The sequence below is a fragment of the Molothrus ater genome, chromosome 2 (assembly GCF_012460135.2).
Source record: "Molothrus ater isolate BHLD 08-10-18 breed brown headed cowbird chromosome 2, BPBGC_Mater_1.1, whole genome shotgun sequence".
Taxonomy (NCBI): Eukaryota; Metazoa; Chordata; class Aves; order Passeriformes; family Icteridae; genus Molothrus; species Molothrus ater.
Window position 1 is genome coordinate 24,002,228 of NC_050479.2, and position 26,490 is coordinate 24,028,717.

Below are 26,490 nucleotides of genomic sequence, written 5' to 3' on the forward strand. Positions count from 1 at the left end.
GAACTGTTGATTTTGCATCCATCTCACGGGGTGATAATTATGACATTCCCAGCGATTCTCTTTTGTTGGGCATTAGGTGCCAGTAGGGAATCAAGTGGGTCTTTGTGTTGAAGTACATGTAGACTGCTCCCACACACACAGCCTTCCCGGACCTTTTCCTTCGAGCAGTTTATCGAAGGAGAGGGGCGGACAAAGCATGTCAAACCCCGAAAAAGCAGCAGCCCTTTGCGGCGTGCCCTGCGGGGCCCAGTGAGCTCCGGGCACGGCAGGTGAGCACGGCCAAGGGAAGCAGAGCGATGCAAGAGGGGGGTTCGGCGGGGTGTCTCCTCGGAACCGCCGCGTCGCCCCCGGGCTGCCCGGGCAGGTAGCGGGGCGGGGCGGTGCCGGGAGAGCCGCCCCCGGCCGGCCCGGCCGCTGGGCACCGCTCCGCATCCCTCCCTCCCTCCCTCCCTTCCTTGCTTCTTTTCGCTTCGCATCGCGGGGAGGCGGCGGTGAGGGGCGGGCGGGGAGGAGTGCCGGGGAAGGCAGAGGCGGCGCGGCTCCGCTCGGCTCGGCTCGGCTCGGCAAAGAAAGACCCCCAGAGAAAGTGGAAGTGCGCCTCGCGCCGCCGCTGCCCGGCACCGGCGCAGGGGCGGCCCCTCAGCCTGGCCTCGTCCCCCCGAGGTGAGTGCCGCCCTGGGCAGGGAAGGACGAGGGCGGCGGGGGCCCGGCAGGCGCGCACCGCGGCGGGCGATGATGCCCCGCAGGTCTCCCGTGCCGGGAGCGGGCTGATGAGGAGGCGCCTTTTGCGGACGGGCTTGGTTGGTGCTCTCTTGTGAGTATTAGGAGAGCGAGGAGGGTGGTGGTGTGTGTGCTTTTTCATCTGTTCCGGGTTCCTTTTTGTCCGTGTGTCCGTGCCCGGCCCCGGTGGGCTCCGCCAGGGGCGGCAGGACCCGCCCGCGCTGCCGGCGGGGAGCGAGCCGGGGGAGCCCGGGGGTCAGCGCGGTGCTCATTGTGTGCTGGGGGCAGAAAACTCGCCCAGGCTCCCTCAGATGGGCACTTGGCTTTAACCAGCCCCTTTGTGGACGCGCCGCTGCCCTTTCCGAGCCCCTGGTTGGGGCGGAGAGGCTGTCGCGGTCCTGCCACCCCGCTGGTGGAAATCTGTGCTGACAGGCAGCTGGATGGAGATTTTCTGATAAACATTCTCTCTCATCGGTAGTGTCAGTCGGTTAAATCCCAATCTTTTGTGGCAGTGTGCCTCCCCAATGGGTGACAGAAGGACTTCAGAGCAATGTCAGCGCCGGGCTGGTTTCCAGCGCCAGCTCGCCTCAGGTGGCTCCTCAGCCCCTGTCCCCAGCGCCGCCGTGCCGGGCTGGATCCCTTCCTGCTCCCGGCTTTCGCCATGGGAAACTTGCGGGTACGAGGTTGGATACCGGCAGCCCTGGCTTTACCCCAGGGCTGGGGTTGCTGGCAGTGGGATCCTGATCTGGAGGATCGCTCTGGGGAAAAATGACTTTTCCTTCCCTCTGGCAAGATAGAGAACAGCGTGTCAGGATAATCCCGTATGCTTCAGGAGGAGAGGTATGATGCAATTTAGATGCTTACACAGTCAGTTTAGGAACTTTGTCTCCTGCTGTGGGTTGTTCCCGGGCAGAATTTCAGGCAGACCGTGTTTTCTCTCGACTCCTGCTCCCACAACTTTATAAGAGACTATTCTCCTGTTGAGCTTTTTATTCTCCTATGTATTCCACTTACAGTCCTGTTATCCCTTTATCAGTACGTTATACCAAAAATGAGGGGGCAGTGCTGAAATAGTAGCCCTTTTAGGTGGTGTTTTGCTTCGGGAATGATTTTGTGAGTGTAAAAACATTCTAGATTCCATTGTCAGCATCTGAGATGTGCCTGATTATTTAAAGAAAAAACAAGAAAAAAGGGTATTATGTAAGAAGTACATGTATATATGTGTGTGTTTACAGTTGACTCAAAGTGATGGGACAAGTTCTCTTGAGTGGGCTATTGTTCTGTAACAGCAGGGGTGCCATTAAAAGTACCAGTAAAGACTGGGATTAGGGTGATTGGTGGAGCAGAGCTCTGAACCATTGCAGTAATTTTGTGTTGTAGCAGCATTCAGAAATCCCAGCTGCAAATCACATTACACAAAGAGAAAGCCAGTCCTCGGCCTCAAAGGATGACACAGGTACAGCAAGCAATTTGTAAGAGGAAGGAACAGAGAGGAAGCCAATTGTCTAATTTTACATAGGTTAGGCCAGAGCTCAGTTTCCAGAGAACAACTGGCTTTATATATTTTGTGTCTGTTATAATACGTTTTCATTATGAATTGAATCTTTCCTGATTATGGAATAATTTTCTAAGTACTAGCAATAATGTTTATAGTATGCAGAACCTGTATTTAATGTGTAACAAGAATAAACATCAAAATATTTTGAAGTGGGAGATCTAAGTAATTCCAGCTGGAAGTGTACAGAGTTATTTAAATATGTCTACACAGGGTATCATATATTCTGTAATTGTACAGTAGGAATTAAATGGAGCTTGATTTGCTTGGAATTTCTAGTGCTGGTTGAGGCAACTGACCATCATGGTTTATTTCACTGCTTTGAAAGAGCTCTTGCGTTTTATGTTGTCATTATGTTACTTTTAAGTAGTACTGTTATTTCAAACCAGCATAATGAGATGAAAAGCATTTGGCATTCACCCCTGTAAAATAAGATCTTAGTGCTAAATTCAGATCCCTGCTTGAAGGTATCTATAAAATACTGTGCTTATGCAAGATGTCATATAAAGGAAAATGGACATCCAGGTTAAAGCTGCCTTAAAATATTTTTGTCGTGAAACAGCAGACCAACAACATTTTTACTCTTTTGGAAGGGAATGATTTCTTACCGTAGACAATGGAGCTCTGACAAAGTGAACATAAGGTAAATGGCCATTATAAATGGGATACTTCATTTTCCTAACCAACAAGTTACTTCAGGCTGATTTCCTTAAATATGGAGTTTCAATATACATCTACACAGAAAAGGGTTTTTTTGTTCAATTGTGAGATGCAGCAGAAAAAATATTCTTCCAATCTGAATACTTCTTTTATTCAGATTTTCATGAACATGATTTCTTTGTCCAGTTTTATAAACAAGTGACAAAATAGAGATATTGTCATCTGACTTGATCTCAACAAAACATAACAAAAAACTAAACAATACCAACAATGAAAAAACTCAACCTCAATAAAGCAGCATGGTCCACTTTGTAGTGTCTGTCAGTTACATCTCAGTCCTCTGTGTTGACTTGTTAATGTCTTTCTGGTCATAGTCTAGCAAACCTCACTTGCACATTTATTTTGTGTTTTTGCCACCTCACCTTCTTTCTGCTACTGACTGTTATTAAACTAATTGTAGCTAGTGAACATAGAAAAATGTTGTAATCCTGCACAAAGTTAGCAATAGCTGGGCATGCAGCTGCTGGTACCTGAGTATATTGTGTTGTCACATGTTGGCAACAACAGCATCTTCTGGAGATACTTCCCATTTTTTGGGACAAACTTGCTGGTTTACAACTCTGCCAAGTTCATGTGAATTACAGTTTTTCTGGAAAAGATGACAAATATTTTTTGTCTCAATAAGATGAAAAAACATCCTGGCAGGCATCTAACTCTAACCTTTGCACTTAGATGTGTTATCTTCCCTAAGGTGTGTGTTTCATGTGGTGCCCAGCATAGCTGTTAATACATTTAGCTTTTTTGAGACATTTCACAACAATCAAATAAACATTAATATTTGTGTATATATGGAAGTACTCACACAGCCTTTTGGTGGAGCAATTATTAACAAATCATGTTCTGATTCATGGCTATAAGTGTGTATATTCCTGGCATGTCTTATTACACATGCAGAAGAGGAGGGTTGGATAATGGATTTTAGCTTTTGTTCATTCTAAATGTTTCACTATAAAATATCAGTTTCGAATTCCTGGAGGTATTAATGCAAACATTATATCAGTTTGGTCAGGGAAAGATTTTTCTCTTCCTTAAAATATTTGGGATCATAAAAGCAAAGTGTGTAACCTGAAGTGTTGGAGCTGGCTTCAGGTCTTGATGGTGTCAATATGAAGACTCAGCTACTGAGTAATGCACCTGAAATCTGTGATCATTACATTTTCCCCCACAATTACGTACTAGATTTGCATTACCATTTGCAGAAAGGTTTTTGTTTCAGCAAAACTTTTTCTTTCTGAAAAAACACCCAACCTGCTTTCAGTCAGAACATCTCTATCAGCCTGAATCAATATTTTAATACAAAGGGTTCAATGTACCCACTGCAAAACAATTGAGTTTATTATAAGTTTCAATAGCTGAAAAATATTACCAAAAATATGGTTTGCTGCCTTGTGCTGTAGGAAGAGATGGCTAAGTTTTTCTTCTAAGGGATATAGCAAATATATATCTTTTTAATGGGCTCGTTACTGTGGTGTTATTGCCTAAAAAGGGACACTTAAAGTTGGACTAAAAATTAATTAAACAGTCTTGACAATAAAGTCTCTCAGGCACTATGGTAGCCATGCTAATTTTTCTGGTGCTTCTAGGCTTAAGTTCCTCTCAGCTGAGTTGCCAGGAGAAAAAGTTCTGCAGCATAAGCATAGAACAGAACCACTTCAGACAGTAAAATCCAGGTAATTGAAAGATGTGCTTGTGGTTCAGAAGACATTAGTTTTTACGATGGTCAATGTCAAACTGGGGGTGAAATGTTTCTTGCAAATAGGAATTTTGTGTTCACGTGACATGATATTCAGTGGACTTGAAATAAACTGGTGTAAACCAAATGTTCTGATACCTAAAAATCTGTGCATCTGCTTTTGAGAAAATGGATTATTTTGTTTTGAAATTAGAACAAGGTAGAAAATGTTTGGAAAGACTGCCTGCAGGATATGTGGAATGTCAGTGTAATTGTGGGGCTTGTTTTGAAGCAGTTAAGTACCTTTGGTATAAAGGGGCTGTAAAAAGCTTGTAACTGTTGCTGTTTGTATTGCACTAGTTTATTGTGGATCAATTCTCAGTTGAGATGTGTTTGTGTCAGGTGGTGTTTTATTAGGTGCAATAAAACAAAAGAATCTATCCAACTGCATTTATCTTAGAGTCTGAGAAATACCATGTAGAAGGTGGGATTGTGTTGATAGATTTACATTTTTATGGTATCAGCAGCTAAATTCCATCACGGAGGCTTAATCTGAGCAAGTGCCCAGACTTCCTGTGCCATCAGAAGAGAGAGATGAATGCCTTTGTGGTGGTAGGTATCTGTATTGCAGCCATGACTGTCTCTACTAAGCCAGTCTGCTTTGGTACAAAGTGGAGGGGCACAGGCATCCTTGCCTGTAATTGTCAAAGTCAAAGGAGCCTTCCTGAAGGGAGTACTGTGAGTACCTGATACTTCCCTGGCAGTGTCCTGGATATCAGCTAGAAAAGGAAAGTTTTTGCTGTTTGTCAGATCTAGATTGTAGATAAATATGCGGTGTGTCCTAATTAGGAGTTTTATTTAAGGAACATTCATGATTTAACACCCCAATCTAATTACTCGTAAGCTTCTTGCTAATTTTGCAATTAGTGCTGGAGCAAGACTTTTTATGGAAAATTCACCCTTAAGGATATCAGAACCACTAACTTCTAGTGTTTATAGAAAGCTTTATTTCTATGACAATGTTGTGTAGACAATGTCTATAAGGAAATAGTAGTACTTTTACATGGTGGCAAAGACAAAATGTGTCAAGTGTTTTCCAAAAAAGTTATAGTCAGGTTTTGAAACCCAAATGACTGGCTTTAGAATGGGCATCTGTAGGATCAAATTCTGCTCAGATATTACCTAGTGGAGAAGGCATTCTTGAATCTTGTTATACCACAGTCATCTTAGGCCTTCAGAGGATGAAAAGGAGGCCTCGGGGTGTAGCCAGGGTTTACTGGCTGTATGCTCTTGCAGTTTATAGCCAAGGCAGCTTTTTATAAACACAGATGATAAGGTGCAACTTGGAGCAGCCATAAGGCTGCTCTGAAATGTAGCGTGGCCTTACAAGGATAAAGATGTTTTTGGTAGCTTGTCTCCAGGTAATCCATGTAGTGTTTCAGTTGGGCAGAGAACCTGGTGGAGAATATCCTGGCCCATCAAGCAGGTGTCCATAACAGTTTTCTCCTCAGAGAAAGTCTCTCAAGTGTTGTCTCAGTTTTGATGAGCAAACTTATTCTTCCCAGAGATTGATAAATTTGACTAATTCTTAATACTGGAAAGCAGTTCATGTTTTGCAGAATTAAGACTTAATAATCTTCTTTCTTTAAATGCTAGGTTTTTAATGTTTTGGAGGATGGGGAGCTTTGTATCCACATTGGAATAACATAATATAAATAAGGTCTGGAGAGAGATCTGCTTATTAGTTAAATAGATGTAACTGGAAAAAAAACCAGACAAGCTCTCAGGCTCAGAGTACCTTATTCCCTGACTGAACTGATGAAGCAATTAAGCCTAAAAGCTTGACACTTGTTTTTATTGTGCCACAGTTGTAGCAGGCTTTTAAACTAATCTTTTGCTTATTTGTCTTTGCAAAAGAAAATGGTTGATCCATAGGCAGATCTGCTGTGTGCCTGGTAGTGTGGACGTGTGCGTTTAATGCAAAACAGCCAGAGCCGCTTCAGCATGCGAGATCGTGCCCTGGGCTCACCATTCCTCAGTCCTGTCACATCTCTTCCTTTCCCAGCAGGACATGCTCGTCTACATCCCAGTGTGCCAACACAGCCATATAAAGGAAAGGATGTAAAAACACTGCAAGCTACTCTGCTCTGCTTCTGCTTCCTACCACAGATACTGTTTTTGATGTCAAGTGGCCCGGTACTTCCTTAAGCCCTTTCACTATTCCTCACTGAGTGTGTTTTAGCGTCAAATAATTTGGCTCTCACTTTAGTCCCAGGTTCAAGTCTCCTGATTGTTCACACCACATACATGCTAATGAATTCAGTATCCCTACCAGCGCTGGAGAAGTAGTTCCTTGTGGAGAGGGACAGGGGGGTAAATAAGGCATTGCTGGCTGGCTAATTTGCTTCAGGGTCTGCTCTGGACCAATGATACAGGCACAGACCCTGCCAAGCTTGGCTTCCTCTGCCTGGGACATTTCTCTAGCACTCTCACAGGAGGTCTTCTGCCTTTAACGAACCCCTCCTTCCTGATAGAAATGGCTTGGAACCACTCCTGAATATCAGATGTAGCTGGGCTTTAATGTGAGCACTATCAGTAAAGAGACTCTAAGTGGATGGTGACAGCCATCAGTAATTTTACCCCAAATCTGTATCAACTGAGATTTTGGTATCTAATTATCTTTTCTATGTCTCCAGACATATACTTTCTTCCCCCTGTGAAAGTAAATGTGTGCACAAACAGCACACAAGATCTGCAGGGCAGTGCAATAAACAGCTGGTGCCTTGAGACCAAAATTATTTATCAGGGTGAGGAATCCTATCCCAGTGAGTTAAGGCTGGCTCATGGTGACTTTCATCCACAGGGTAAAACTTTTGTGTGTTTCATCTTTTGGTGTAACTACTAATCAGGCTTTCTGATTTTATGTGTGCATTAATACTCAGCTCCTGCAGTTATTTCCTTCCAGAATCCTAAGGGATTTTTTTTGTTTGTTTCCTCCAAAAAAATTTTTTTTTTTGGTGCAGTACTGGTAGCTTTTGTATTGGTGATGTTCTCCATGTCCCACCATCATATTTCTCAACTTCCTGTCAGACAGAGAATGTTTGAAGTTGATGTTACATTTCCCTTAAAAAGCTTTAATAAAAGGCCCTGGATTAGGGGAGCTGTGCAGTTGTTGCAGAAAGAGGAATCCTGGGCACGCAAAGGCAGAGCCCACAGCAGCTGGGCAGCGTCCTGCTGGCTGTGGCATTCACTGCTGCTGCTGAAGCTCTCCATGGGCCAGAGGGAAGTTGTGTTCCAGTACTGACCTGAGTACCTGGTCAGTAATTAATCTGGTTCCCAACAGTGCAAGAAGGCAGAGTGAGATGGTCTGACCATGTTCTTTATATACTTTTCCAAGAAAGGAAAACACTACTTTCAAACAGTCTTCTCAACGATAGTTTTAAATACAGCTACTGCAAATTGTGTCTGCTAGAAAGTTCAGTCAAAGATCCTCATTATTTGATGTGGACATTGAAATTTGGTAGCACTCCAGAACCTTTGGGCTTTGGTGGCCTTTACAGACAAACAATAAATGCTCCCCAAAAGCTTTTAGTCTATCAGATGAGAAGAGTGAGGGGAAACTAGGTAGTGTCTACAGGGACAAATAAGATAGAGGACAAAATTTAAGTCAGAGGAGTTTCATTAGCTAAGAACGCACTCCATTTCTGTTTTATATAGTAAGCCATCATCATACTAGCTAGGTCTTATTTTAAATACTGTAATTCAAGAGAAATCCATAGGATTCCAAAAAGTCAGTTCAGTTCCAGTTAGTAGGACTGAATTTGTCAGCAATTCAAGAGCAAGTACCACAGAACATACTGTGCCTTGGAAACAGGATGAAAGGAAAATATTGGTCTATATTTAGGGACAAAGCCAGTTATTCAGTACTTCATGTTGTCTGTAGGTGTGTCAAGCCATGCATGGCCATACCCATTTGTGTAATGCAGTGACTGCATGGCAGGTTAATTCTTCTGGTCAGGTTTGTGATGCACAATGAGGGTGATGGGCCACAGCAGTGTGCTGTAGCTGTTTGCACCAGTTGTCTGGTCTAGAAATCCAAAAAATGTGCACAGAAAGACAAGCATAGGCACTTATGTCATCTACCCTTGCCTCTTGACTCAATGCAAGCATCCTCTTCCACACTGGGAATGAGAATGTTTGAGAGGCCAGTGTGAGGTGGTGGAGTGTGGTGGCACTGGTAGGATGGCTGTGTGCATTCCAAAAGGTTTCAATCAGTGCTGATTAAAGAAGCTGGCACTTGGGAATGCCTAAGGATGGGCCCTTCCATGCTTAAATGTTAGCTCATCTTCTCAGAAAGGACAGCAGTGTTGTGGCTGCTATTGCAGTATATTTGCTGAGCTCACAGTTGTGGAGGAAACATATCCTCTTCTTTTTTAGGTCCTGCTAGTGGGCTGGGTGTGCATATGTGAATTCCTTCTCATTTTAAGCACACACAGTTCTCACAGGGAGCCTGCTGCTGGGAAGGACACATCTATTTTACAAAAGTTACAGTTTTGTATATAAAGCATGCAATTGGACCCAAAGCCAGAAAATATTTGTGTAGTTTTGCTACACAATCAGCTACTTGGTGACTCCTGCATCTTTCCAGTATTGTTTCTACATTTTTGTCTTTCATTGCTGGTAAGACATTGGCAAGTCATGGGTACCATTGAAAGAATAAATACATTATTTAGTCTCCTTTTATTGATGATGTCTACTTTCACAAGAATTTGCAGCCACAGAGAAAAGGCATTCAGGGTATTTTAAGGGGGAGTGGATCAAGTGTGATGCAGAATGCTGTTTTGCTTTGGTGTTTAAGCACAGAACATGGGTGGGAGTTCTGCTAACCTGGAAACCAGTGAGACTGAATAACTTGCAATACTTTATGTATAACTATAATAATATAACAGACTTTGAATTGCTCTCTCAAAATCTTTCATTTTTTCTTGCTAATTTTAAAAAAAGCTACAGATTTGCAGATCATTTCATATTGGCACTTATTACATTTTAGCCAACATTTGACAGCTGAAAACTACAAACCATTTCCAGCTCCCAGCTGGTGCTGCCACTGGCCATCGTTGACCTTTCCTTTTCTCTTCCACAGACATAATGGTTCACAAGTGAGATAACAAGATAGATTAAAGGAAAACAGGAAAAAGAGACCTTTAACACTCTCATCCCTTTCCACCTGTTTTTTATTTTGTGACTCCATTGGCTATTTTGTGTAAATTTGGAAAGCCATGAGTTGTGGTCCTTCTGTTTCAAATGGCATTTAAATTCCTTTTCAATACTGTTCTTTTAAAACACTACAATGAATAATGAAAATGAAGACGTGAATGAAGGTTAAAGTGCCTGTCAATAAATAAAAAATACATGATTATTACTGAGATAAATGGTTTAAATTATTTGCTGTTAAATGTTATTTCTAGTATAATTTTTACTATTATCACAGTAGTTAGCCTGGGATTAAGGACTTCCATAGACTTGTATGCTGCCTTTCTTCTTCCCCCTAAATAGTGTAGCTTCTTCCTGCAGGGACTTGATGACAAATCATCTAAAGTTAATTTGTTAGTATCCTAAACAGTGCTGAGCAGAATATAGCAGTTCTCATTAGCTCTCTTATTGCCTAAGTGTCAGCACAAAACTCTTGAGGACCTGTTTGTAACATGAGTATGTCTTGATTTGTTTAATACACGTTTTTATCCAATCATGGAGATGGCATTTAGCTGTGCTGTGACTTCTGAATCCTTTGTGAGTTAGTCTTAAGTGACCAAAATCAATTGAAAAGACTTGGTGTGATTGATGGACATGCAATTTTGTTTGCAGAGTGACTAGGTTTTAAAATAGTTGAAGGTTTACTTAAACATCAGGCTACAGAGTTATTTACTTTTAAGGGAAGAATTTCTGATAGCTGTGTACTATCAGCACATGCCTTCTTGTGAAGTGTACTTCTTTTTGTATTTGTGAGGCTATTATGATGTGATGCTGTCATAGCAATGCAAAATATTTAATGTGATCCAAGATTAATATTGTAGCTTTCTCTGATGCTGCTTTGGTTGCTGATTTCCTCTGGATTTTATTTCAAAAGTGTTCTCATGCTGACAACTGATACTGAGATCTTACTTGTGTGGATTGGTCATTCTGGAGGATACTGAAAAATGCTTTGATGTGTGTATGTATGTAATCAAGGGCATTGAAATTTGCTAGATATTGCTCATGATTCTCAAGGAATCAGGAATTAGGCACACTAATATCCTGGAAAAAGGAGCATAATCCAAGGAATGAGAATCCCTGAAAAGGACTGACAGTCTTTGTTCAGAATACTACTCTATCTTTTTATTGTCCCTACAAAGAGGAATTAGATTATTTTGCTTAAATTTTAAGGAGTTAAAAAAATCAATTTAAGAGTTGAAAAAATTGGAGTAATATCCCAGGGTTATCTGGGAAATGTTTGCTCATGCAAAGGTCAAGGATTGCTTTCAATATTTTATCAAGGTAGCACTGGTAGTTTCACTGTGAATGGTGGGTGTCCTGGGAAGGTGAGAGGACTGTGTTTTGAAACATTCACTGAATTATGCTTAGTTAATGCATCAATAATTTGAAGATGTTATATTTTATGTTAAAATAAAGGCATTTATAATATCAATATGACTAATGTATTCTGGGATGCAGTTTGCCTTCTCTCAATTTTGGCATGGGAAGAGAGCAAGTGAAAAATGAGTATTGTGGCTTTTTTCTTTTTTTTTTGTTTTGTTTAAATAACAAGATAGAACATGGCACTTTGAGCCTTTGTGCTGCAGAAAATGAGAGCATAAGCAGTCTATATCTGTGACATGACAAATGGGGCCACCGAGTCTTCCATAGCATGTTAATAACACAGCTCAGTTAATGCTGGAATGCTCATACCCCATCAAAAATTGGTGTTGGATATGACTTCCTTCAGTGCTACCTGGCCTCTTTCCAGTTTGTGATTGTGGCCAGGCATTTAGATGTTCTTCATTCTCAAACAATGAGAGGCCACAAAAGCCTGAGAATAATTCTCAAATGTGGCAATATATTCCCATTTTGTGTGTATCTGTGTGTGCACATACATATGCATGTGTGGACATACAGATTTCTGATTAATATTTCCCAACAAGCTCTAAGGTGTCCTGTAATACAAATTAATTTGTACAAAATTAATTTTAAGGAGGAGGTGATTTCTGAAACTTAGTACAAGTACTTTCAGCAATCAAACTTTGTAAAGTTGATGCTTTTCTGACAGATTCAAAACTTGTGGCAGAAGGTGCTTGCTCATGAAGGCTAGAAGATAAAGTGACCACCTTGCATAAATGTTACCAGCCTGTATCCAGAGCTACCATGCTGCTTTATCTAAAAAAAAGAAATCATGTGCATGCACTTTTGCAATTTGTCATTGCTTTTCAAGCTTGTTAACTCATTAAGCAGCATTTAATGAGGATAAGCACAAAGTAATTAATTTATGCATTATGTTTATTGCTTCCCTAATGAATTTATGTATTAGAGTTCCTCAATGAATACATTAAGCTATTTCTATATTTTGTATACATTTTGTTCTCTAAATAAACAAAAACATTTCTTTGTAGTCTTTATTCCAGTCTGAAGATTGTCTGTATAATATCACCTGGTTTAAGCATGATGTGGAATTTTCTTAGCATGAGCCTTGCCAACATCAATGCTTGTGAACCTCTTTGTCCTGTTTGATGTGCTCTGTAGTGGCTTGTATCAGGGAGAAGCTGTCCCCAGTTATACTGGGAACTCAGTTTATTGTTTTTCCCAGTGAATGTAGGTGTTGTACATTCTGTTCTTTGGGAGAGTGAGGAATTGAGTAGACTGGTGTGATGTATGGAAATAACCTATTTGTCAGTAAATAAGTGCACTGGGTGTTGGTAGTGGTGGAGCTGCCAGGGATGTTGTGTATGGGGAGAGAACAGGAGCTGCCCTGTGATAAACATTGCTCCAGCTGACTCCGTGGACCCTCTGTACCTACATCTGAGCCCCTCAGTTGGGCACTGGTGGGGCCTCTATGAAAATATATTTTAGAAAGGAGAATACAGAAAACAGCAGTGAGAGGAAAAAGATGTGAAAAACAACCTTGTGAGCACCTGGGTCAGAGAAAAAAGGGGAGGAAGTGCACAGTGACAGAGCAGGTACTTCCCTGCATCCTGTGGCAGGAGTGATGGTGGAGCAGGTGTTTCCCTGCAGCCCATGGAGAACCATGCCAGAGCAGCTTGGTGTCCAGACTGCAGCCATGGAGAAACCCATTCTGGAGTGGCTAGACCTGGCCTTAAGGAACTTAAGCAGCCAGTGAGGGCCCACATGGGCCTTCAGCCTCTGAGAAGGGTCCATGTTGGAGCCATTTATGAGAACTCACGTTGGATCAGTGGAAAAGCTTTAGGAGGAAGGATTGATGCAGAGAAACTGGTTGTGATCCATGGACTAACCACAAACCACATTCCCCCATCTTCCTGCAGGGGTGGGGGAAGGAACCAGAAGAATCATAATGCAGGAGGGAAATGGAAGGTCTGGGAAGAAGGGTTAGATTCATTTATGTCTTGTTTTTTCCTCACCATTCTACTCTAATTTGCAAATATTGAAAATAATTTTCCCTAAGTCAAGTCTCTTTTGTCCATTTTGATAATTGGCAAGTGATCTCCTTGTCTTTATCAGGATCCATGACCTTTTTCATCTTATTGTCTGCTTGTTGAGGAGGAAGGATGAGAAAGCAGCTGGGTGGGTGCCTGAAAGCTGGCCAACATCAACCTTCAGCAACAACCTCTACAATTATTTGCATATGGACTACCAAATCATAAATATGAAATCCTGTAATCTGCAACTGAACTGTCAGATTATGAATCTCTAATAAATTTTATGGGTTGTGATCTAAAATATTTATGAAAATAATGGACTGAAGTATATGCAGGTTTTTTCTTTTTCTCAGTTTTGGAGACTAAGTACTGAACACATGCTATCATGCAACTCTTGGGCTCACCTTATAAACATTTAATTGTAATAATTTGTGGGTATAAGTGACATAGTTAACCACAAGGCTCTATCTGCCTTCCAGGTAACTCACCATATTTTTACATAATTCACATTTAGAGCACTGAATGTGGAAATTATGGATTAATGCTTGGGCATCTGTCTTTTTTATGATGATGTGTTTGGGCAGTAAAAGAGAATAGGCAGTTTATTAAAGTATGTTTGGGGGAGGGTTGGCAAATTTATTTGTAAAAGGACTAAAACTATTTAAAGAATATATAGCAAAACTAAATGCATTGTGCATATTATCATGTGGCAAAAATAACCATTCTAGAGCTTAAGGAGAAAAATGTTATCGATTGGCAACACAAACTAATCAAGGGCTGCTTTTGAAATTGAAACAATCCTCCAAATTGCTACCTCTGTAGGCAAAGTAGGAACTATAATCTCTGGCACTGAATGTAGTGCAGCTGAAATGCTCTTGCATCCTCATGGACATATATGTTTAATGCATCTTTTTCCCTTGAAATAATGAGTTACTACATATATAAATTGTGTGAGAGATTGGTGTGCAGCACTAAAACATTGTTCTGGAAAAAAAAGGAATGCTTTTTTCTTGCTGTAGTCTGAGATTTAAGGCTGTATGTGTAATGGTTTCAAAATAAATGGGAGCCCCAGCTATGTGGTAAAGAAAAATTTTCTTTAAGCCTGTGTGTTGGAATATTGTGCAGCTAAAAATTATTTGTCTTTTAATGGACATCACACTGATCTTGATTTAGTCTATTATACTGTCTGTGAATATAGGATATTAATTGAGTTTAGATTAATTTAATCTAAAAAGCACATCACTAGTATAATTTATTCAGTGTCTTTAACCAAGAAAATTGCATTTATTTAAAGTCATTTAAAAGAAGCAGAATTCTCCCTCATTAGATAAAATCTTGCTTCTTCTCTAAGCACAAAGAAGACTGCAGTTTATTGTTTAATACTTTATTTTGTAGTAGTGTAGAAATACTGCTTTTTTAATTGCAACCACTGTAACACAACAAATGCAGTTAATTTCTGCCAAAGGACTTTATGAACTGTTTCATGAACTATTATATGATAGAAAGCAAGCAAAAGCCATTAAAATAAGATGAACTGCAGAGTTCTGTGACAAAACCTCTTAATTTGAGGGAAAAATGTCCCTTTTTTATAGGTATTAATATTCTATAATGCCCATATTATTATTCTTATTGCCAAATTTCCCCCTTTTGCTGTCTTTCTTTCATGCACACATTCCCCTGTACTGCTTCATGTCTACTAAAACCAGCAGAGTTGACAAAAATGCATATCACCAATCACAAACACCATAGACTGAACTGGCTTTCACAGCCTTTTGGCCTTGGCTTCTAGTCACACCTCTCTCTGTTTTTGACTAAATTTTGAGCTGTCGAGGTTTACATTCTTGATTTTCTTCTTCTGCTAGTGATGAGATTAATGATTTAATTCTCTGTTTGGATGCAAGGTAAATGCTATTTATTTCTGCCCAGAGAAGGGCAGCAAAGGTTGTGAAGGGTCTGGAGCGCATACCCTGTGAGGGGCAGCTGAGGGAGCTGGGCATGTTAAGCCTGGAGAAAAGGGGGCTCAGGGCTGGGTGTGTCACTGCCTATAAATACCTGAAAGGAGGCTGTAGCCACATGGGATCAGCCTCTCTCACAGGCAGCCAGTGACAGGACAAGTGGACACAGCCTCAAGCTGCACTAGGGGAGGAGTAGGTTGGACAGCCGGAGGAATTTCTTCCCAGAAAGGCTGATTAGAGATTGGAATGGGCTGCCCAAGGAGGTGGTGAAGTCACATTCCCTGGAGGAGTTTAAAGAAAGACTGAGTGTGGCACTGAGTGCCATGGTCTAGGTGAGGTGGTGATGTTGGAGTCCATGATCTCAGAGGTGTTTTCCAACCCAACTGCTTGTGTGTTTCTGTGTATCAGCTCTGCAAATCTAGAGTGAATTACACTGTTCCTGGTGTAACTCGGTTTAGCTCCAGGGTAAATCAGTGCTGTCTTACCAATTTGTAGAAGAAAAGGCAGGATCTCAAAAATGCATTTACTGTAATACTAATGTAATAAATAGTAATGTTTATTAGTAATAAATATAGTACAAATATAGTAATATTCTATATGAGGAAATCCTGTAGGAGTGCACTGAAATTGAGTAAATATTTTTTGTTATAGACTCCCAAATTTTCTGTTTGGTTTAAAAGTATAAAGAACCATTTGTAAGAAAAAGACCCTGTATCTTGTACCAAATTAAGACGGGCTCCTTGCTTCTGCCTTCTAGGTAGGTCACCATACCTTTACATAATTCACAATTAGAACATTAAATGTAGAAATTATGGATTACTGGTTAGACCTTTTTTTTTGGTGATGTGTTTTGGTAGTAAAAGAGAATAGGCGACCTAATAAAATAGGTTTGGGGGAGGGGTAGCAAAATAATCTTATTACTGAAGGAGCAGAAGTTGGGTTCATAGGTAAGATATCTAATCCTTCCAAAGCTGTCATACCACAGGTATGACATACCAGGTCCTCAAAGACAGAATTTTGGTCAGACTCATTTTGTAGTTGGGAAATTTTGTCCTCAGAAGAGGAGGCAAATTAAATCTTTTAAAATACCACAGGTTTGCTGTAAAATAACTGTCTTGCTTATGTAGAAACATGCACTAGAAAAGCACCACTGATCAATTACACTCCTTAGAGGGTGTACAAAAGAACTGTGTCTATTCTTTATTTGGTCTCTGCTTTGTTTTATAAGTCTCTATTTTCTAAAATTTCATTTTGTGCATACTTAAAACAGAAAATAGCGAAGTTCTCATTAAGGATTTGTGAGAATGAATAAATGCACTTAGTAAATGTGTATAAGATATTTCCTCTCTCTAGAACAGACCTCTTAGCAGCCATTCATCAGACTTCTATATGCATGTAAGAACCAGTCTTTGAATTAATTTATTATTCACAGTTATTAGCAATACATACTTGAAGTCTGATTAAGCATTAGCCAAAAAGACAATCTTGCACTTCCACAGTGATGACTTTATCTGCTTAATGAAGCCAGAGTTGAATCTCAGCAGGTATTTTAGCAGTATTGCTACCTCAGCATTTCAAAGTGCTAGTCATTTAATCATCCTGTGTTCAGTCTGGCAGTCCCTAAATTAATATTTTTAGATTTCAAAGGATTCTTCTGTTTGTGCATGTATATATAAAAGACATACATGTATATCTAGCAAATAAGTGTTAGTGAATTTGATTGCATGAGATGTTTTGCAGAAACTTTCAAAAAATAATCCCTTTTTAACTACCAATTTTCTGAGGGTTTCTCAAGTAGTTTTACCAGAAGTGTTTGCCAGCTGTCTTTTGAAAGAACAATGTTGGCCATGGATGCCATACTTGAGGGAAAACAGGGATAGATTGTATCAATGTTACTGATAAATCAAAAATAAGACACTCACAAATGTTGCACTATATTGTACAATGCACATGTTCATATTGTAATATGCAATGTAAAAGGATTAAGGACAGATTAATTTCTTTGGGTTCCTTGTTGAATATGTGGAGAAAAGCGATTTTTCCATTTTGTATACACTGAAAGTGGCTGAAGAATGGAAAATGGGAAGAAGAGACTTCTTCAACCAAACAGTCATTTTGTGTGGTGCCCAATAATAAATGAGAAAACCTATTGCAGTAGAGTTTGAAAACCTGTTTTTATGGTTTTTCTGTGTGCCCACTGGTTTATGAAAATTCTTTTGTGAGATTTCTGTGAGACATTGTGCATCTGGGGCTTCTCTGTGGACACAGAGATAACATTTTCAAGCTGATGAAATTTATTCTTGTGGATAGACTAAATGATGTGACCTGTCAAGGTAATGAATGAAATATTATACTTAGGCAGGAATAATACAATGGCTACTCTGTGACAAGATGATGTTTCCTAAATTGAAAAACAGATTTATTAATGGTGCTCTTATAAAGCAGGACTAATCTAGAATTCTGCTACCGTATTTAATTAACAAGTCAGCTACTAATGATTCATGCAGTTCAGATTGCAAAGTGAGTGATGATCAATTTTTTTGCAGTGCTGTGTTCACAGCTGTGAAAAGGTGGTTGCACACCTCAGAAAGCTAATCCAGAAATATAGATCAATATTTGATTCTGTCTTTTGCTGATGTTAATCTAGTTGAAAGAAGTGTTCACATATTCTTAACTTTCTTTATGATTTAAAATTCCTGCTTATTTATTTCCTTGAAAATACATTTTTTTTGTGTGTGAAAAAAGTTTAATCTGATAATGTTGTATGAGGGGAATTTCTTGGGAATAGACAGGCTATTCAAAATACAACATGTTGCTTCTCATGTCTTGAAATCTGTGTATTGTAAAAAAAAAACCAAACCAGGGGATGAGTCTCCAGGTCTCCTGAGGAGAAGGGGATGTGAACTTCTAGTGCTGGGTGAATTTCTAATGCTTGGAACTCAGCTGTGCGCCCCCAGTTTTGGTGACAGGGAGCTGTCCCTGCAGACGAACACGGGAAGGCAAATAGCAGAAGTACTGAACTGTGACAATCACAGCAGAAATACTGGGCTGTGACATTCACAGCAGCAGACATGAGTGGCTGGAGTGTGGAGTGTGACCCCGTGGTATTGTCTGCACGCACATGTAGGTGCTGTGGCAGCCAGCACAGATGGCAGGAGTGTGGAAGGGAAACCCGATGGGAAGTTGGGCTGATTTATCTGCAATTGCCTCCTCTCCTTTTGTTGTGTTATTAGTGGTATGCTGAGGAAATGGGACAATAAAGACATGCTCTGGGAGGGTATAATGGTTCAGCAGTGAAAAATGTTAATGAAGTGTTGGAAAAAAAGCTTTTGGGAGTGGAGTGTTCACATGTCAATATATATTGCCTTTTTAATGGGAAAGGTTCCCTAATGTTAATGGCCTGGTCATGATTTAATGCAAAAGGTGCTGTCTTTCAGCTCTAAACAAGCAGAAAGCAGGAAGGGAAATGAGAAGAAAAACATGTAATTCTTCTGTATTTAAAGGATACATTAGTAGACTTTATGAGCTGTGAGTAGAGAACAAAAGAAGGATGTATGACGTGATATAAAATAGATCTCAAGAGAACAACTTCATGTTTGAATCCTAGGCAAAAAAACCTCAAACTCTTTAAAATTGCATAGATTGCAAATTTTCCAGTGAAGTGACACAAAGGATAGGCAGGGAGAAAGCTTTGGAGTACAGTGTGAAGCTCTGTTTGTGCTGGAGCTGTTGTTCAAGGCTGGTGCCTGGCCAGTTTTAGTCAGAGCAGACTAAAAGCTCTGACATTTGGCCAGAGCTCATTGCTGGATGTAGCTGAGATTATCTGAACTACTTTATCACTAGGTTGCTGATCCAATGAGCTGCTTTAGGATCCTAAATATTGTAGTAGCCTCTAAAAGGTCATCCTTTCCTCCAGACTGGCTACCCATGGCTTAATATGGCAGACACAGTTTCATTTGCAAGAGACGTAAGAGAGAGACATTGAACCCCTTCAGCTGGCTGACTCTTTCTTGTGTGCCAGTCTGCACTGTCTATCCCTGCAGAGGTAACATTATAGACAGCATTGTCTCACTTTGCTGGGCCATATATGCAAGAACAAATGCATGGTAGTGCAGAAGAAATTAGTTACTTCATGTCCTGAAGCTACATATCTTACTTCAGTCTCCTTGTAGATTTGTAATGGCATATAAGGACAAATTATTTAAAAGGATTTTCCATAATAAAGAGCTCTTTCCCTTCAGTAGGCATTAAATTATTCTGTAGATCAGACACTGTTTTTTATTTAATTTCTTCAAATACTAGTACAAATTTTCTTTTTTTAAGTGCACCATCATCATCATGTGGCTATATCTGTAACTAAAAACAAGACCACACATTTTGCTTGGGGAAAGGATCTGTAGCTGCCTTTCTTCTTTCCCTTCGCATTATACAACATACTAAAGAACTTGCATCTTTCAGGCTGTGTTCTCTTTTGCGAATATCTGTGAATGGAGATGAGACTCTACCCTGGAGTAGATGTTTGAGCCACCCTTAGGCTGCACAGAGGCGTCTAATACTGCAGAACTCAGCTGATGGCTTGAGCAGGCTGTCTGTTGTTTATTTTAGGAGATAATGGGCTGTAGCAGCTAAAAGGTAGAATACTTGCTACATGGTGCATTCAAATGTAATCTTCTCCTTATTGTCATTCTGGGCATTGAATAGTTCAGCTAAGCATATGGAATTTGCAATGAAATGCTGCCCAAAATACTCTATAAATGTTTTATGGTGCCTGGGCTGGTAAGGGGTAAGAAATCTTTAAAGCACAATATGCTGTCTTGTCTGTGCCTCCTGGCCAACTGGCAAGCAAATAGAAATGGGTGCAGCTGCAGCAGCATGTATTCTTTATGGCTGTGAAGTTGTTGGATGCAGATTCTGTCCAAAATAAAGCTGTCCTGGAGCAAGGTGCCACATAGAGCAATACAAGGTATCAAGTAGGCTTCAGTCAAAGCATACCAGCTCACCATGCTGGAAAATCAATTGATTATTGGTTTTAAAACTAATTTTTCACTTTTGCTCTTCCCCGTGATGCTCTGGTGAGGGAATGAGCAGCAGCTGTGTGGTGCTTAGTTTCTGGCTGGGGTTAAACCCTGGTGCCTGAACAGGAACAGTTGGAGATGATAAGAGACTGGCCAGAGCATATTAGAAGGAATTTATATCTGCTAACATTTGCAAGTCCTGATATTGATTCATCTGCTATTGATATTAATTTGTCTGATCTGTGCCATGCTCTTTTTTATTGGCTGTATATGTTAAAGCTTGGTGTGGGATTTTGCTGTTGTTGTCTGTAGCAATTAGTGATTTTTACCTTGGAGATTCATTACTAAAACACTACCCTTACACTTAATCTGACATTTGGGCTCTGTATAGAGCCATTACTGTTCTTTGAGTACCATCTCATGGAGACAATTAACAAATATATTTCTTCCTCTGAGAGATATTTTTTGGGGAGGAAATACAGAATAGCAGTCTGAAAAAACTACAAGATGTAAATCTGAAGCAGTTAATACTTGTTAACAGCAGCAAGAAGGATGTAAAGTTAACATCAGGTCTGATGCAGAAAAGTGATAGGAGATGCTGTGGATTAGTTTTCAAATGGATGTTCTGACTCAGAACTAGCACTTTTTAGCACTTTTTCTTTAGGGGTTTCCTGAGTCAAGTTGTTCAGGTGTCACCAGCAATGGGCTTGGAGTCAGCATTGTCAGCAGGTGCCACCACTCAGTGTCAGACTGGTGCACATCTGGGTCTGCCTCTATCCCAAGGGAAAACCCTCCCATAGGATTGGCAGTCCTGCCCTTCTCTTGCTGCTCCTCTCATCCCCAGCCTCCTTCACAGAGGGAAGCTGAGCCTGTATGGATGCCTTGCCTTACCTGCTTTTGACCCCATGCCAGAAGTGTGAACTTTGCCTTGGTTGGGTTCATGGGCCAGATTCTGTGTCTGGGATAAACTTGGAGAATCTGGACCTATGAGTTCTGAGACTCCACTGCAAAATCAGCACATCATCAGCATTTCTGAAGAAGATTCTTTTTGCTGCTTAGTTAAGCATCTCCATGTGTTCAGAGGGAAGTGTTGCTCTTAGAATATAAAAAATTATATAAATTTGGAAGTTAATTTTGTTTTTCCAATCTCTTATGGTAGACTATGGAACGCTGTGCTGTTTGCATTTTTAAATTTTTGCTCTCTTCGTTTATCAAGGATTTTCTTAGTTATTGTTTGAATATCTAATCCTCTTTATTGTTTCCTGAATATGTTCACATAACTGAACTTGTTCATAATAGTGCTGAAGTAGATGCACTAATGTAATGGTTATGTCTGTCTTCTTGTTTTCCATTTCAAAATGCTTAAGACTCAAAATTGTACCTCCTGGATTTGTAATGTGCTGCTCTTGCCCTAAAGTTTTTGGATGAGGAGGAAATATGGGGAAATTAGTTTACAGTATGACTTCCATAAAGAAATTTTGAAAAGGAAAGATGTAAAAAGAGGTCTTGCATATATTTTGGTCACTCCAGTGGTATACAAAGCCAGAAATGGAGGCAGGAGCAGGCAGGACAAAACCTCACAAGAACTGTAATATATAGTCCTGTACCGAGAACTGTGGTGCCTTCATAATAAAGGTTTTCTCATGGGGCTGTGAATCCAATGGAGTGATGAACTGCCCTCAGTGCTAAGGAGCCTTTTTAGGAAATGATGGCGATGTACAGCTCATTTCATCATTCTTCTTCACAACACCTTTTATGAGGTGTAGGCAGCAATGTAGGAGAGCTCATAATTCCTGACATAATGCTTCTCTAATCTACCTATTACCATGTTTTCCACATGGGAAACCCTCCCACCTCCAACCTCAAAAACAACTGACTTTTCTATTCATCTTTGCTTAATGACTGTCTAGGTTTATATTTGAACTCTATTTTTAAGTATTTGACTGGTCTCTTACTGAGTCTTGATCTATTATTTTAGTATAATATTGCTTTCTTCCATTAACCTCAGATATCAAAGCACCATGCCAGCTTCCTTCTCTTGGGGCATTGTAATTATACTTTTTTGCCAGAAACAAAGCAGCATTGCATTTTCATTTAGCTGTGTTTAAAAACATCTTTCAGTGAAGGTGTTGCTGTATTTTAAGAGTTACACAGAACCTCACACCAGGCCTAAGTTTGTATGCTCTTAGCCTGAGGTAATCCTATAAAAGTCAACATTAAACCTCTTACTGATTTCAGCACAACCAGGATAAGCTGATGTGCTGAAGGGTAATGAATGAAAACGCACCAAAATATCCACAGTATTTTTGTTTGGTCAGCCTAATAACCTCCTAATGAAGGGTTTGCAGACATGTCTTATTCCAAAAGGTCATATAACATACTTAATTTATGCCCAAGGGGATAAATGTTTATTAAGAAAACTCACCATTGTCCAGATTATTCTTGAAAGCCATTTTGTTCAATTCTTGCAAGTATTTTCAATTAAATGTCCACCTTCATGCAGTTTAAATATAGTTATAATCCTCGATGAACTTGGAATTGACCTTTTCTCCACAGCCTTTAGAGTAATGTAGTCATTTTGAGTTCCACAGCAGCTTTTTTCCAAACAGGTTTGTCCTTTCCATGCCAAATTATTAACAGTACTTGCTTGTGCTGCTGTAATTTATAACCAAGAATAATGTGTTTACTCATAATTAAAGTTTTTCTATACAATAATGTCCATTTTTCATGACACCCTTGTTAGCAAAATGTGTTGCACTCGGTTCTCATGCATCCAGAAAGGATTGGTGAATGGAGGTTGGGAAGGCTTACGGAGCCAGTATAGTGCTGGGCTTGTGGTGCCTTGTTTCCTTGCTCGGTTCTGGTGCCCTTTCACTTGCCCCTGGGAAACAGCAAGGTCTACAAGAAGCAGTGTTACTCCTTCTTTGAAGTACCTTTGATGGTCTGGATTTCTTCTGTGAGCTTCCTTTCCTCAAAGGAAGCAAGCAGTCCTTGCTATTGATGTGTGGGTGCAGCTCTTCCACGCGCTGTACCTTGCAGTCATGCACACAGCAGAGCACTTTGCTTATCCTGCCTCAAGTAAACATGTCATTCATATTCTTCTTTCTATTTTCAGCCTTTTTAGTATTCTTGAACAGCTGCTTCAGGTCCCTTAGTGTGAAGCACTAACGTGTGGCTGTAGTGCACTACACTGTACACGTTGCTAATGGGAGTCTGCTGTGAGTGCTGCCCACAGGATCTCTGCCTGAGCTTTGTGCTGTAGTATTTATGGCTAAACTGAGCAAACTTCAGAAGTTTTTGAGTGACCTGAGGATATTCAGACTCTTGCCTGGCCAGGTTATCTAAGTACTGGATGCTCTGGCAAGAGAAATGTTCGGATATGTAATGCATAAGGAAAAGGTGCAAAAACTAGGAAGAAAGACTGCTTCAGCCAAATTAATGAAAACCAGGAAGATAAGTGGTACTGACAATGTATGAAGCAACTGAAAGTAAACTCTGGAACCTCATCAGATTGTTCACTAACTGTCTAATATGGATAAGTCTCTCTTGAATTAGGATGAATTTATATGCTAGTTAACTGAATGAAATTTGATCTGTCAGGATAAGGTTGTGTGAGCCTGGTGATTAGTGCTACACAGCCATTTTGCTGTTCATTCAGTGTTTGGGCTGCAAAACTAGAAATTGCCCTGTTGTGGTCTCCAGAGATCTGAGTTTAACCTTGGCTGTACCCCAGGGGTTCTGTTGCCGCTGTCGGTAAGTTCTTGATTTTTCCCTGTCAGTTTTGAATCAGAGAAGTTACTGTCTTTAGGGAGGTAGAATCTACATAACAGAAACCCATATATAGGTACTATGTCGGCAAGGGAAACTGAAAAGACATTTATGGAGCCATTTCCTCAACTCATTAAACCCAAAATAGAGTCATATGCTTGGCTTCCCTGGTTTTTAGCAACTTAAAAGAAAGTGATCCATCAGCACACCCTGTTACGTGATTACTATTTGTCCAAAATCAATCTTTCAGTAATGAGATCTAGATAATGATAAGCTGCATGAGTTGCCTTGGTAACCTACTGCCTCAAAAGTCTTATGTATAGCTTTAGGACTTGCAGGGGTGTGGGGTGGGAATGGAAAGAAATACCCAGTATGCAGAGAAATGTCCATGTTTGTCTGAGGGACAGATCTTGCAGATAACTTTTCTGTCTTATCAAATTTCAGGAGAAATTTTTTCATTAAAGTGGGCTGCCTCAACTATGGTGATGCTGATCTGGCTCATGTGAAATTAGATTTTTTTTTCTTTCAGACAAATCCAGAATCTGTCTCTAATTAAAACAAAAAATGCAGCACAAGTGTGATCTCCTTTGGTTACCATATAAAGGACAGATCCAGAATCAAGATCTAGTCTTTCTTTTGTGTAAGTGAGGTGAAGAAGGGAAAATCATTAACTCTGTTTTATTTTTGTGAAGAGGAGCACTATGTCTTTAAAACGCAAGAAAAAATGGTTTTATCAATAGCAAAAAATGCTAATTTTTTAAACGGTTAAATCACTTAGTTTGTGATGACCAACTGTGTGCTCTGATTTAGCAGCATTTCAGGGACTCTAGCCCTTTGTGGGCACTTTGCCTGGAGGGCCTTGTGTGCATGGTTTCACAAAAAGCTTCTTTTTCATTGGTGATTAGTTTTTAGGACGAGAGATAGAAACACAAGACTTTTGTGGAGTTTTCTCTGTCTCCTAAAGAAACTCAGCAGTTCATTAAGTTAAGAAGCTGACTCCAAAACAGGTATTTCTCCATTACCTTTCCTGGGAATAGTGATGTATTAAGGATCTGGTTGTGTGGCATTTGAAGCTCTTAAAGATTTACTTCTGCCATAAGGTTAGGATATAAGGAGTTGGCTGGAGCTAACAGAGAGGGTAGAGTTTCTGAATAGATGAAACTATACACAAGAATGAAAGAAGCTAATTAAATCCAGGTTGTGCTTTAAGTGAGATGTGCAATTTTGGCAATATGAATTCTGTTTCTTTTCTCAGCATTCCCTTCTCAAGTTTAGAAGAAAAAAATAAAAGTCCTCACTTAAATGGACAATAGAGATGAGACAATGGAGCAAAAAATCTTCCTTAATTAATGTAATGGAAATAAGATACACCAGCTGACAACCACATTTTAGTGACTGCACAAGTCACAACCAAGTCCCTGTGTTGTGAATTTTATATAGTTTGATGGTTTTATGAAGTACCTGACATTTCAGTCAAAATACTCTGATTTTTTGCTGCTTTTCATAAAGAATTTGAATCAATCTACCTAATTAATTTTAGGTATTTATAGATTTATATATAATATTTATATTATAGGTATCACTTAAGCAAGGCTGAAATTAGTGAAATGACAAAAGCTTCATTAATGCAAGGAATCAAGCTTGTCAAGTATTTTTGATTCTAGGGCTTTGTTCTGTGTAGACACCAAACAGATACCAAACCTCTGCATACATTAAGTAAAGAATGATGTAAGATTTAAACTACTCCTGCGTGTGGTAAAGCAGTCACAAAGTTACCATCAAAATCAAACTGATGAAAACAGTGCATATGAAAAAGTGTCCTATTGCTTTTGTTGTTTTTTTCTCTGTTAGAAAAAAAAATCATAGTTATAATGGTCTCTTATTTATCAACATCTTGCTCAAACAGCTAGAAAATTAGAGAATTGGTATAAATTCATATTTTACAGTGCCTCTCTATTAAGAGATCTGTAGCTTCACTTCTACAGAGAGTATAATAATTTTTGAGTCAGGAATTTATCTGACATCATTACTTTTATCAGTCCCTCCAATTGCTCAGCTGCTAGTGTGTATTTAACAATTTCTTCCTTGCCTGTTATTCACTTTGTGCATTTTCTGCCCAGCTTTGGTTGCCCTGTCTTTCAGCTGTCTGCCACTACAAGGGCATATGAAATGCAAATAATTACACACTCATCTTCTCAAAGCAACTCAAATTAATATCTCCTTTCAGTCTGGTATAGCTATTTCCAAACAACATGTACGTATTACTAGAATCTTATTTTTGGGCTAAAATTATTTGTGGAATTAAGTTAAATTCTAGTTTTGCCCATATTGGGTAGGTAATCCACAAGTAAACTCCGTGTTTTCTGTAGTCATGCTCAGAGCAGATTCATTACTTGAAATAAGACAGGATATGAGGTATGGTGATTTTTGGAAGTTGATT

At 39.9% G+C, this 26,490-nt stretch overlaps 1 protein-coding gene across 2 annotated transcripts in view; it reads left to right on the forward strand.

Annotated features, from left to right (window-relative positions):
• The first annotated feature begins 558 nt into the window (after nucleotides 1–558).
• The window catches only part of MYO16 (myosin XVI), a 357,892-nt gene continuing 331,960 nt past the window's right edge, over nucleotides 559–26,490 (forward strand). The window contains exon 1 of one of the 2 annotated variants that reach the window (XM_036381446.2): nucleotides 559–663. The gene's annotated coding sequence lies outside the window, so the exon portion shown is untranslated. Of the gene's footprint in view, nucleotides 664–747; nucleotides 815–26,490 lie in introns of those variants that run through there. The other variant, XM_036381432.2, reaches the window with a different exon arrangement.